Below are 12,574 nucleotides of genomic sequence, written 5' to 3' on the forward strand. Positions count from 1 at the left end.
CTTATTGCCAAATTCAGACTGAAATTGAAGAAAGTGGGGAAAACCGCTAGACCATTCGGGTTTGACCTAACTCAGATCCCTCACGATTATACAGTGGAAGTGACAAATAGATTTAAGGAATTAAATCTGATAGACAGAGTGCCTGACGAACTATGGACAATGGAGGTTCGTGACATTGTACAGGAGGCAGTGATCAAGACAATCCTCAAGAAAAAGAAATGCAAAAATACAAAATGGTTATATGAGGAGGCCGTAAAAATAGCTGAGGAAAGAAGAGAAGTGAAAAGCAAAGGAGAAAAGGAAGGATATACCCATCTGAATGCAGTCTCAAAGAACAGCAAGGAGAAAAAAGAAAGCCTTCCTCAATGATCAATGCAAAGAAACAGAGGAAAACAATAGAATGAGGAAGACTAGAGATCTCTTCAAGAAAATTAGAGGCACCAAGGGAACTTTTCATGCAAAGATGGGCACAATAAAGACAGAAATGGTATGGACCTAATAGAAAAAGAAGATATTAAAGAGGTGGCAAGGATACATAGAAGAACTGTACAAAAAAGATCTTCATGACCCAGATAATTACGATGGTGTGATCACTCACCTAGAGCCAGTCATCCTGGAATGGCGAAGTCAAGTGGGCCTTAGGAAACATCACTATGAACAAAGCTAGTGGAAGTGGTGGAATTTCAGTTGAGCTATTTCAAGTCCTAAACAACGATGCTGTGGAAGTGCTGCACTCAATATGCCAGCAAATCTGGAAAACTCGGCAGTGGCCACAGGACTGGAAAAGATCAGCTTTCATTCCAATCCCAAAGAAAGGCATTGCCAAAGAATGCTCAAACTACCACACAATTGCACTCATCTCACATGCTAGTAAGGTTAATGCTTAAAATTCTCCAAGTCAGGTTTCAGCAATACGTGAACTGTGAACTTCCAGATGTTCAAGCTGGATTTAGAAAAGGCAGAGGAAGCCAGAGATCAAATTGCCAACATCTGTTGGATCATTGAAAAAAGCAAGAGAGTTCCAGAAAAACATCTGCTTCTGCTTTATTGACTATGCAAAGCCTTTGACTGTGTGGATCACAAGAAACTGTGGAAAATTCTGAAAGAGATGGGAATACCAGACCACCTGACCTTCCTCTTGAGAAATCTGTCTGCAGATCAGCAAGCAACAGTTAGAACTGGACATGGAACAGTAGACTGGTTCCAAATCGGGAAAGGAGTACATCGAGTCTGTATATTGTCACCCTGCTTATTTAGCTTATATGCCAAGTATATCATGAGAAATGCTGGACTGGATGAAGCACAAGCTGGAATCAAGATTGTAGGGACAAATATCAATAACCTGAGATATGCAGATGACACCACCCTTGTGGCAGAAAGTGAAGAACTAAAGAGCCTCTTGATGAAAGTGAAGTAGGAGAGTGAAAAAGTTGGCTTAAAACTGAACATTCAGAAAACTAAGATCATGGCATCCGGTCCCATCATGGCAAACAGATGGGGAAACAGTAGAAACAGTGGCAGACTTTATTTTGGGGGGCTCCAAATTCACTGGATATGGAGATTGCAGCCATGAAATTAAAAGACGCTTACTCCTTGGCAGGAAAGTTATGACCAGCCTAGACAGCATATTTAAACGCAGAGACATTCCTTTGCCGATAAAGTTCTGTCTAGTCAAAGCCATGTTTTTTCCAGTAGTCATGTATGGATGTGAGAGTTGGACCATAAAGAAAGCTGACTGCTGAAGAATTGATGCTTTTGTATTGTGGTGTTAGAGAAGACTCTTGAGAGTCCTTGGACTGCAAGGAGATCCAGCCAGTCCATCCTAAAAGCACGGATGCCGAAGCTGAAACCCCAATACTTTAACCATCTGATGCAAGGAACTGACTCATTGAGAAAGCCGCTGATGCTGGGAAAGATTGAAGGTGGGAGGAAAAGGGGACGACAGAGGATGAAATGGTAGGATGGCATCACCAACTCAATGGACATGAGTCTGAGTAAACTCCGGGAGTTGGTGATGGACAGGGAGGACTGGCGTGCTGCAGTCCATGGGATCCTAAAGAATTGGACATGACAGAGTGACTGAACTGAACTGAATCATGTGTAACCAGCAGATCAGGTGTACATGTGACAATCTGGATGTGAAACAGGCATCTGAAACTGGAGGGGCAGTCTGGAAGGACTGAAGTCTCGTAGGATGTGATGCTATTTACAGGTGGACAGTGTCAACAGTGAGTTGGATTGAGCTGAGTTGAATTCTGAGATGCACTGCTGGTGCCTCAGAATTGCTTGTGGGTGTGTGGTCAAACTGACAGACACACTGGGATTGGGCCCAGAATCATCTACATTCATTTTCTTATACTAAATCTGGAAACCCAGTGTCATTGAACCTTGCAGCACTTCGTGTGTCCCCTCCCAACACCCAGCCTTACAACTCTCTTTAAACCCTTTAAATTGCCACATGTGGGGACTGGCCACCATTCTTCACGGCTGCTCTAGAACATGCATCCAAGCAGGGGAAGTGTTGGGTCCTCATGTAAGAACCTGCTCAGCTTGCTGTATGAAGCTGTTTTCCTCTCCAATGTGTGGGCCAACTTACATTTCAACAACCACTGCTCCACACTTTCCCAGCAGTTGGGGTTTTGAGAGACTTTAATAGCTGGCTACTTGGAGCACGTGTAGTCATACCCTATTAGTGTCTTAACGTGCAGGTTCCTGGCTGCAGTGATGTGGGGCAGCTTTCCAGTCCTTGACGGTCCCCTTATACATTGTCCTCGATGAAATTCTTGCTCATTTGGGCCCATTTCTGTATATTTCTTTGACCTTAGGCATTTTAGAAACTCATATTTTGGCTACTGTTACTTTGATGGTTATCTGTGTCATCTGTATCTTCTCCCACCTGATGGCTTTCAATGCGGCACTCCCAGGGGTGTCTGTTATGAAGAGTTCTTCATTTTAATCCAGCTCGGGATATCAGCGTCTGTCTTAGAGATGGTGTTCTTCCTGTGTTGTTCGGGAATCCTGCCCCACCGCAGCTCATGGGGATACCTGCCGCAGTCTCTTGCAGCAGCTCTGCTGTTTGTCTCTCTAAATAGGTCTCAGCCCAGCTGCACTTGATTTTGGTTCCCATATGAGCTAGGGGTGCAGCTTCACTTGACTGGCTTCAGATCCCCTCTCGCCCACAGAGTGATTGAAACGCCTATCTCTTTGTCATTTCTTTCTATCACCTTTTCTATTACACATGACACTTCCTGTGGTTGGGGTTTATTTCTAGGTTCCCTATTCTGTTCCACTGGCCTACTGGACTATCCCTTTTTCAGTCCAAAATTTTGTTGTACTATGCTGTAATATACCCTGGAGAAGAGAATAGCAACCCAACCCAGTATTCTTGCCTGGACACTCCCATGGACTGAGGAGTCTGGTGGGCTACAGTCCATGGGGTGGCAAAGAGTCAGACACGACTGAGCGACTAAGCAAGAAGGCAGGCTGTAATGTATCTTCACAACTTGCAGAGCCAGGCCTCACACATTGTTCTTGTCAAGGTACCCTTGCCATCCTTGAAATGTCTGCTTCCTTATAAATTTTACAGTGGAGTTACTGAGTTCCACAGATGTCCACTTGGGATGTGGTGACATACGTTTTGATTCTGCACATTATTTTGAGTAGAATAGATAATTATATTCTTTTTTTTTAAACCCCGAATGTGGTGTATTTTCCCATTTATTTGTATCTTTAACGTCCTTCAAGATAGATTTATAATTTTCTCCATTGAGATTTTGTATATCCTTTTGTTGTATACCTTTCTAAATGTTAGATCGATTCCAGGTATATCCTAATTTCTGATGCAACTGTCAATGGCTCTCATACTGTGATATGAGAAAGTAATTGATCTTTTTTGGCCGAGTTGCAAGGCTTGTGGGGCCTTGGTTCCCTTCCCAGTGGTCAAATTTTCATCCCTTGACTTAGAAGGTAGATGCTTGATCACTGGACCACAGGGAAGAGTGCAATGGATTTTTCAAATTGGAATTTGTCTCAAGTCATTGTGCTCTCTTGTTAAACCTCTAAATGGATCTGTATAAACTTTTGGATTTTTCAACATGCAGAACTTTTATGAACATAAATCTTTCTTTTTTCCTTTCAAGTGTTACACCTTTTACCGATATTTATTGACTTGCTAGGGTGGAACCTATGCTACTCCATTAAGTATGATGTTTTCCTAAGATACCCTTCATCTTTTTTGGGGAATTTCTCTTTTGTTGCCAATGCACTGTGAATTTTATCACAAAGGCATTTGCAATCATCCAGTGTTCATTGTTTTCATTTCTGGAGATTTAATCAGTAAATCAGGGCCAGTAGCCACACTAGAAGCCACACTATGTATTGTATGTTTCCACAGAGGAAATGTAACATAAGTAATTGATTATGCAGGTGTTGAAAGGCCAGCGGAGCCTGTCAAGCAGGGAACACTCTCTTAGTTTTGGACCACTCTAATCTAAGCCCCCAACTTGATGTTTTTCAGATCTTTTACATACATAGACATGTATTCTCTCTGAGATACAGGTATAACATTGTGTCAGTTTCAGGTGTACAATATAATGATTTAATATATGTACATATTACAAAATGATCACCAACTGTGCCTAATTAACATTGATATCTATAAGGCTATATAGACATTTTTGTGATGAGAAATTTTAAGATCTAATCTTTCAGCAACTTTCAAATATACAGTACAGTATTGTTACCATGATGTCATTACAGCTTGATGTCCCAGCTTGGCATTTGCTGGACACCAACTGCTGTGAAGGTGTGCCGCACAGCCCTGTGGCTCCTGGCCTTCTCCAGTGCCTGCTTGTCACCATGATGTACATTACATGTCCATGACTTATATATTTTATTCCCGGAAATGTGTACCTTCTGACCACTTTTGCCAGTTTTGCCATAGACTCCACTCTCTACCTCTGAGGACCACCAGTTATTTCTCTTTATCTATGACTTTATGTTGTTGGGGTTTTTTTCAGTTTCACCTACCTGTGAGATCATACAGTATTTTCCTTCCTCTGTCTAATGTATTTCATTACCCTAATGCCCTCGTGTACCATCCATGTATCGTAAAGGCAGGATTCCTTCTCTTTTATAGCAGAAGAATGATCACGAGTATGCACACACCGCAGTTTCTTTATTCATTCTCTCATCGTTGGGTATGGAAGTTGTTTCCACATCTTCAATAATGTACATAGCGCTTCCATGAACATGGGGTGCATGTATCTTTTCAAATTGCCATTTTCATTTTCTTGAAAGGCCCCAAAGTGAAAGTGCTTGAGGTTCTATTTTTAGTTTTGAGGAACCTGCAGAGTGTTCCCCATAGTGGCCGCACCAATTCACATTCCCGCCAGCAGTGCCCAACGGTTCCCTTTACCCCACGCGCTCACCAACACTGCTTATTTCTTGTCCTTTGACCGTCCCAGCTTGACATTTGCTGGACACCAACTGCTGTGAAGGTGTGCTGCACAGCCCTGTGGCTCCTGGCCTTCTCCAGTGCCTGCTTGTCCAGCAATGTTCCCGCAACAGGTGAGGACTGAGGGAGAGAGCTCGTCCCCTCTTGTTCACCTGGACCCTGGGCAGGGCCAGTCCAGGGTTCGGTGGAGCCTGACATTGACTCAAGCATTAGGATCCCTCCTTAGGCAAAAACAAACAACAAAAAACAGTGTCACCGAATACAATACAGACATGGCTCCCAAATACAAAATGTGACCCCCAGGTCTCCGCTGCGGCCCTGAAGTGTTTTCAGGGACTGAGAACAGAGAGCAAATGAACAAAGAAGCTGCCATATCTCTTCTCAGTCAGTAAATTCCAAGAACTCATGAATCTGTGAGCCAGGAATTGTGGATGGAGGCCAAATATATATTTCCTAAAAGTCTCAATATCACAGGCACATCACATCTGAGTTTCTTTTGAATGAGAAATCTATGTAATGAATCACAAAACATAAAATGCTGAAAACCAAAAGGTAAGACATATATTGCAGACTATTTTTCTTTCTTCCTTTTTTAATTTTTTTTTTTACCAAGCTGGGCCAGAGGCAGTGAGAGTGCAGAGTGCTAAGCACTGGGCCACCATACCACTTTTCTCAGAAGTCAGAAACACCTATCACACCTGCATAACACCTGTTCCCCATACTTTTGGTCTGATCCTCTTTGATTGCCTCTTTTTGGGAGAATAATCATGTATATTAATTAATATGAATATTCTACTAATAAGGTGTTAGTTAGCCGTGTCTGACTCTTTGCGATCCCATGGGCTGTAGCCTGTAAGAGCCCTCTGTCCATGTAATTCTCCAAGCAAGGATACTGGAGTGGGTTGCCATTCCCTTCTCCAGGGGATCTTCCTGACGCAGGAATCGAACCCTGGTCTTCACACTGAGGGCAGATTCTTTACCATCTGAGCTAGCAGGGAAGCCCATTGTACGAGGAAGTGAGATTAATTCTATTATGTCGAAAATAGAGTAGAAAGAAGATGCAGTATTTCCACTGGCACGATTGATTGACGGACATTTCCTTTTCGTTTCTGTAGTTTAAAAAAGTAAAAAATATATTAATATTTCTATCTAACTATAAAAGAAACTTTCCATCAGTCCCATGGCTTCTTCCTGAAAGTGTCTAAAATGTTTATGATCATAGTCAAACTTGTGAAACTTAAAGAATTTTTTCCTGAAAGGACAGCAAGTTCACAGGTTTTTTCCACACATGACTTAAGCCTTCCTGTGGCTTTGAAAAGAAGGCCATCCAGAGTGAGGGGTCGTGAACTGTTTCTGTGTGAGGTCTGGACTTTGGGGTCCCAGCTGAATGGGCAAAGTTCTTCCTTTACCACCCCACTTTGCGTGGGCCTGTGTCCGGGTCGGCTGGTCCCACAGACCCTCAGATCCATGAAGACGCACAGCCCGTGTGCCCTGTTCTGGAAACCCTTCTGGGCAAAGGAGCTTTTCACGCTCAGCTTTTCTTCCTGGGTTCCACCATCCACCGTGTGTGAGTCTTCCTGCCCAAGTCTGAATGGTTTTGAGAAATCTTTCAGTATTCTTTTCCGGAAAGTCCAGTGTTTCTGTGTTGCAGGGTTATCCCACCCGATGACCAGGGCTGGAGCCCGTTTCTCTTTTCTGGTTGTGCCGGCGGCTGGGGGATCCCACCATGGACCTGAGCATCACTGGACGGGTAGTCATGTCAGAGCCACGTGCAGTGAAGCCTCTCGGCCTCTGGGGGCCTCAGGATCTCCCGCTGCAGCGTGGGGTGTGGGGTGGAGGGGTGGGACCTTCTGCCTTCTCAGGGCCGCCCCGCCTCCATGGCCTGGGGGCGTCCAAGTTCCCCTTCTGTGCTTGGCCAAGGCTCTGTCTCTGTCACCCTCTGGCTTCCTGTTGGGGCTTCCTCGTTCCCTCCCCACATTTGGGGCGCTTCCCTCCCCCGCAGAGGGACCTGAACTGGCTCTGTGCTAGCGAATGCCGACATGGTGCCGCTGCTGCTGCTGCTGCCCCTGCTGTGGGGGGGTGAGTGGGGGAGGGGTGGGGAACAGGGCTCACGGCTAGAGGAGGGGGTCAAGTGTGGGGAGGGCTGGAGCTCCCGCTGAGCCTCTGTGTCCCCCAGGGTCCCTGCAGGAGCTTCCAGGGTACGAGCTCCGAGTGCAGGAATCAGTGGCGGTGCAGGCGTGCATGGACGTCCTCGTGCCCTGCTCCTTCTCCTATCCCTGGTCTCCGAGATATCCCCTCGTATTCCTCTGATGAACTCTTCATCTACTGGTTCCGGGAAGGAGACCACCAATCCGATGATGCTGTGGCCACAAACGACCGAAAGAAACAAGTGAAGTCAGAGACCCAGGGCCGATTCCACCTCCTCGGGGACCGCAGGGACAACGACTGCTCCCTGAGCATCCAAGAGGCCAGGTGGAGCGACTCCGGAGTCTACTACTTGCGAGTGGAGAGAGGACGTAATGTGAAGTACAGTTACAGAGAGAAGAAGCTGAACTTGAAGGTGACAGGTGTGACAGGGGCCCCAGGAAAGGACCCTGGCCCGTGGAGGCTCCTCTATTAGAACGGGAATGGGGTATAGGAGCCCTCCCTGCTCCAGGTCTTTGGGTTTGAGGGTTCAGGAGAGACCCAGAACTGGGAATGAGTTGTGACCCTGACCCTCTGGGTCCCCACACCCCTGCGTCCAAGCATCTCCCTCTGTCTCCTCATCTCCTTTTCTCCAGAGAAACCCGACATCCAGTTCCTGGAGCCTCTGGAGTCTGGCCGCCGCACACCTCTGACCTGTAGCCTGTCGCTAGGCTTGTGGTCAGCCACACTATCTCCTGTTCTCCTGGGCGGGGGACACCCTTGATGCCATGAACCCAGACACCCCTCCACTCCTCGAAGCTCACCCTCACCCCGAGGCCCCAGGACCACGGCACCAAACCTCACCTGTCGGGTGACACTCCTGGGAGCGCAGGTGACCCTGGAGAGAACCGTCCAACTCAACGTCTCCTGTGAGCGTGGAGGGGTGGCGGGGTCCCTGAGGGTGGTGGGGTCTGTGTGTGTGTGTGAGTGTGTAGAGAGAAGGCCAGCCCACTCTTCTATGGGTCTGTGCCCTGGGAGCTGAGGTGGGGAGTGGCCGTGAAGGACAGGCCACCCCCCCTTCCTGGTTTCCCTCCTGGGGTGCTGGTCAGTTTCCACCCCACTCCTCCCTCTGCAGCAACCCCATGTCTTTCTGCCCCAGATGCCCCGAGGAACCTCCGCATCAGCCTCTCCTTCAGAAACATCACAGGTAGGACAGGACCTCTCCTCTCCAGGGCTGGGTCCTGCTCCTGGGACCGCCTCCAAGGGGTGGCAGGGGAGTGGGCTTGAATGTGATCAGATATGGGAAGAGCAAGGAGAAAATCCCCACCCCGCTCCACCTCCCATGCACTAGACCACACACACATGCAATACACACAGAGACACACACACACAGGCACAGACACAGAATACACACATGAACGTGCACTGAGACACGCACAGAAACGCCCATACACACAGGCGCACACACATCACACACGTACACATACACACAGTTATACCCACAGCACAGGCACCCACCACGCACACATACGCTCATGCACACACACATACACCCCACACATTTACACACTCACACACCCTGTTCAAGGCCCATTTCCTTCACCATGGGTCTATTATGTGGCTTTCTTCCACAAAAGCCTCCTTAGTCCCATCTCCTGCTGCCTTCAGTGAATCAACTTCTCAAGCCTTGAGGCTCTGGGTTTTCTTTCCACCAAACAGCCCAGACCTGTCCCATTGAGACACCAAGCCTCCCCTGAAGATACCAGGCCCAGACAGGTTGTCTCTTAGGGTGGAAAGGTCCAGCCCTGGGACCACACAGAACCCAGCTGGCCGGCCTGGGGAGGAGACAGTGAGGCCAGGAGATCCTGGGAAGGAGGGAGGAGACCTCAGCCTCCCCCAGCTCTCCCGCTGCGCTTTCCCCCAAAGCCCTCAAGATTCTGCAGAACGCCTCATCTATTCTCATCTCAGAGGGCCAGACACTTCAGCTGCTGTGTGTTGCTGACAGCAACCCCCCTGCACGACTGAGCTGGTTCCAAGTGTCTCCCACCCTGGAGGCCGCCCCCATCTCCAGCACCGGGGTCCTGGAGCTGCCGTATTCAGAAACTACAGAAGCAGAGCTCAGCTGCCGGGCTCAGAACCCGCTGGGCTCCCAAAATTCCTCCCTGAGCCTCTTCGTGTTCTGTGAGTGTGGGGTACCCTGGAGAAGGACATCGGGGTTCTAGGGAGGGGAGGGGTGCCCCTGATCCCTCCCATCTCTCCCCACAGCCCCCCCACAGCTGCTGGGCCCCTCCTGCTCCCAGGAGGACGAGGGTCTGCGCTGCAGCTGCTCCTCCCAAGCTCGGCCGGCCCCCTCCCTGCGCTGGCGGCTGGGCGAAGGGCTGCTGGAGGGGAACTTCAGCAATGCCTCCTTCAAGGTCACCTCCAGCTCCGCTGGGCCCTGGGCCAACGGCTCCCTGAGCCTCCACGAAGGGCTCAGCTCCGGCCTCAGCCTCAGCTGCGAGGCCCTGAACATCCATGGGGCCCGGAGCGGGTCTGTCCTGCTGCTGCCAGGTCAGGAGTCTGTTGGGGGGAAGAGGCTTAGAGGGGCAGGAGTTATGATCCTAGAAGATGATACTTGGCGGGGAGAGGGGCTGGGGTCAGGGCAGAAGGTGCTTTTTAGGACAGGAGGCTCCTTCTCAGGCCTGAAGAGGCTCTCCAGAAAGTTCTGCAAGGAGGCGGGAGGGCACGAGACTGAATCTTGGGAGCGTGATCATCTCCTGGCTGTCTTCCCTGCAGGGAAGCCTGCATTCCTGGTCGCTGGGGCTCTTGGAGGCGCTGGCGCCATGGCCCTGCTGTGCCTGTTCTTGTGCCTCCTTTTCTTTTTCATGTAAGTCTGTGTTCTTGGGGACATATAGGGAGGTGTGTGGCAGGGAGTGTGGAAAGAGGTCCCTTAATCCCAGAAATGCGGAGAAGCGTAGATTAGGTTCAGAGTTGGGTAACAGCCTTAGCAAGATTTAATTCCCATGCATTAAGGTGTACAGTTCATTAGCTTTTAGTCTATTCAGAGCTGCGTGTCTTTGACAGTGATTTTGACAGAATTTTTGCATTAGCCCCAAATGAAAGAGAAACCAAAAGGAAATCCACACCCGTGGTCAACCCCTCCGTTCCACCCTCTGCCCTAGGCAACCGCCAGGCTGTTTCCCATCTGTCTAGAGTTGTCTGTTCTGGACATTTCAAATAAGGGCAATCATAAAATATGCGGTCCCAGGTGACTGACTTCTCTCACTTTGTGTGATGTTTTGAAGGTTCATGCATGGCAGTCCTTCACTCCTTTTTTTTTTTTTTTTTAAATTAATTCATTAATTTTTGGCCATGCTGGGTCTTGGTTGTGGTATACAGGCTTCTTATTGCCATGGCTTCTCTTATTGCAAAGCGCAGGCTCTAAGGTGTGCTGGCTTCCGGAATTGCAGCTCGAGGGCTCTAGAGCGCAGGCTCAGGAGCTGTGGCACACAGGCTTAGTTGCTCAGAGCCACGTGGATCTTCCCGGACCAGGGATCGAACCTGTGTCCTTTGCATCGGCAGGTGATTCTCATCCCCCTGCGCCACCAGGGACATCTCCGTCATTCTTTCTTATTTCCAAACAATGTTCCCTTGGATGAATGGAGCACATTCTACTCATCCGTTCATCCACTGATGGACATTTGGGTTGTTTTGGCCACCATGTGTCAATAATAATGACATTCATGTACAAGTTTGTAAGTTGAGTCTCTAGTGATGGAAATTCAGTCTTGGCCAAAGTCCTGGTCATCCAAGAAGATGAAGCGCTTACTTCCGTGTCAGGAAGGCCTCTGGGTCCACTGTTTCAGGGTCTGGATGCCCGAGCAATCATATTGGGGGCGGTGGGGGGCAGCTTGCCCACCTTTGCCTGAGCCGCCCTGACTGCAGCACACCGAATTCTTCTCTTAGACTGAAATCCCGCAGAAAGCAGGCAGCCATGAGGCCAGAGGGTGTGGAGGATGAAGACCCGGTCATGGGTACCGTCGCCTGGGTGAGTGATGCGGGCGTCTTCTCCAGCCGTGGGGGCCCCAGGCGTGTCCATTTGGCAGACTCAGGCTAAGTCCGTCAGTAGTTCCTGCTCCTTTCCGCTCCCCCAGGCAGACACCTGGGAGCTGGCTCCCCTTGCGTTCTTCCCCTTCATCTCCCAGGCCCAGTGGTGCTCTGCTGACCACTGAGCCTGTTCACTTCTTTACTGGATACAGGTTGCCAGAACTATCTCCCCCCAAACCAGTACTTGCCAGCCATTCTGGAGTCTCAAAGCTGTTGCTCCCTTTGCTTAGAGAATCAAGTCATAATCGTTGGTCTGATATATGATGTCCTTCCTGGGGTCTCACCTGATGGCTGCTCCAGCCACTGGTCCTGCCCTAGGGTCCAGCTACACTGGCCTTCTCCCTGTGTCCAGAGAGATCTATTCCCTTATGACTCGGAGCCTTTGAATATACAGTTCCTTTTACCTGAACTAGGCTTCCTTGGTAGTTCAGATGGTAAAGAATCCACCTGCAATGCAGGAGACCTGGGTTCAATCCCTGGGTTGAGAAGATATCCTGGAGAAGACAATGGCTACCCAGTCTGTATTCTGGCCTGGAGAATCCCACGGAGTATACACTCCACGGGGTTGCCAAGAGTCAGACATGACTAAGCAACTTTCCCTTCACTACTTGAGCTGCCCTCCCTTTCGCAGATCAACCATCCACCTTGCTGCCTCCTTCCAGCTGCAAGGTCAGCATCTCTTACTCTGGGAACCTTTGTCTTCTCCCTTCCTTCTCTCCATCCACCGAGTCCTGTGTCCATCCCCGACACAGGGTTACATCACACATCACTGCATTGATCTGTCTCTACCTTCTCATCGTATAAGTAAAGTCCTTGAGAACGAGAGGGCTGTAATTTTTCTTCAACATCCTGCCGAGGCAAGCCCCTGTTTCCTTTTAGAATTGGAGCTTGGGATTGTTGGCCTCGAGG

General features: G+C 48.9%; 1 pseudogene; it reads left to right on the forward strand.

Moving 5' to 3' along the window:
- Positions 1-7,470: 7,470 nt before the first annotated feature.
- On the forward strand, positions 7,471-11,790 carry LOC108635351 (annotated as a pseudogene).
- The last annotated feature ends 784 nt before the right edge of the window (positions 11,791-12,574 follow it).

Source organism: Capra hircus, unplaced genomic scaffold (genome assembly GCF_001704415.2).
Source record: "Capra hircus breed San Clemente unplaced genomic scaffold, ASM170441v1, whole genome shotgun sequence".
In the NCBI taxonomy this organism is placed as follows: Eukaryota; Metazoa; Chordata; class Mammalia; order Artiodactyla; family Bovidae; genus Capra; species Capra hircus.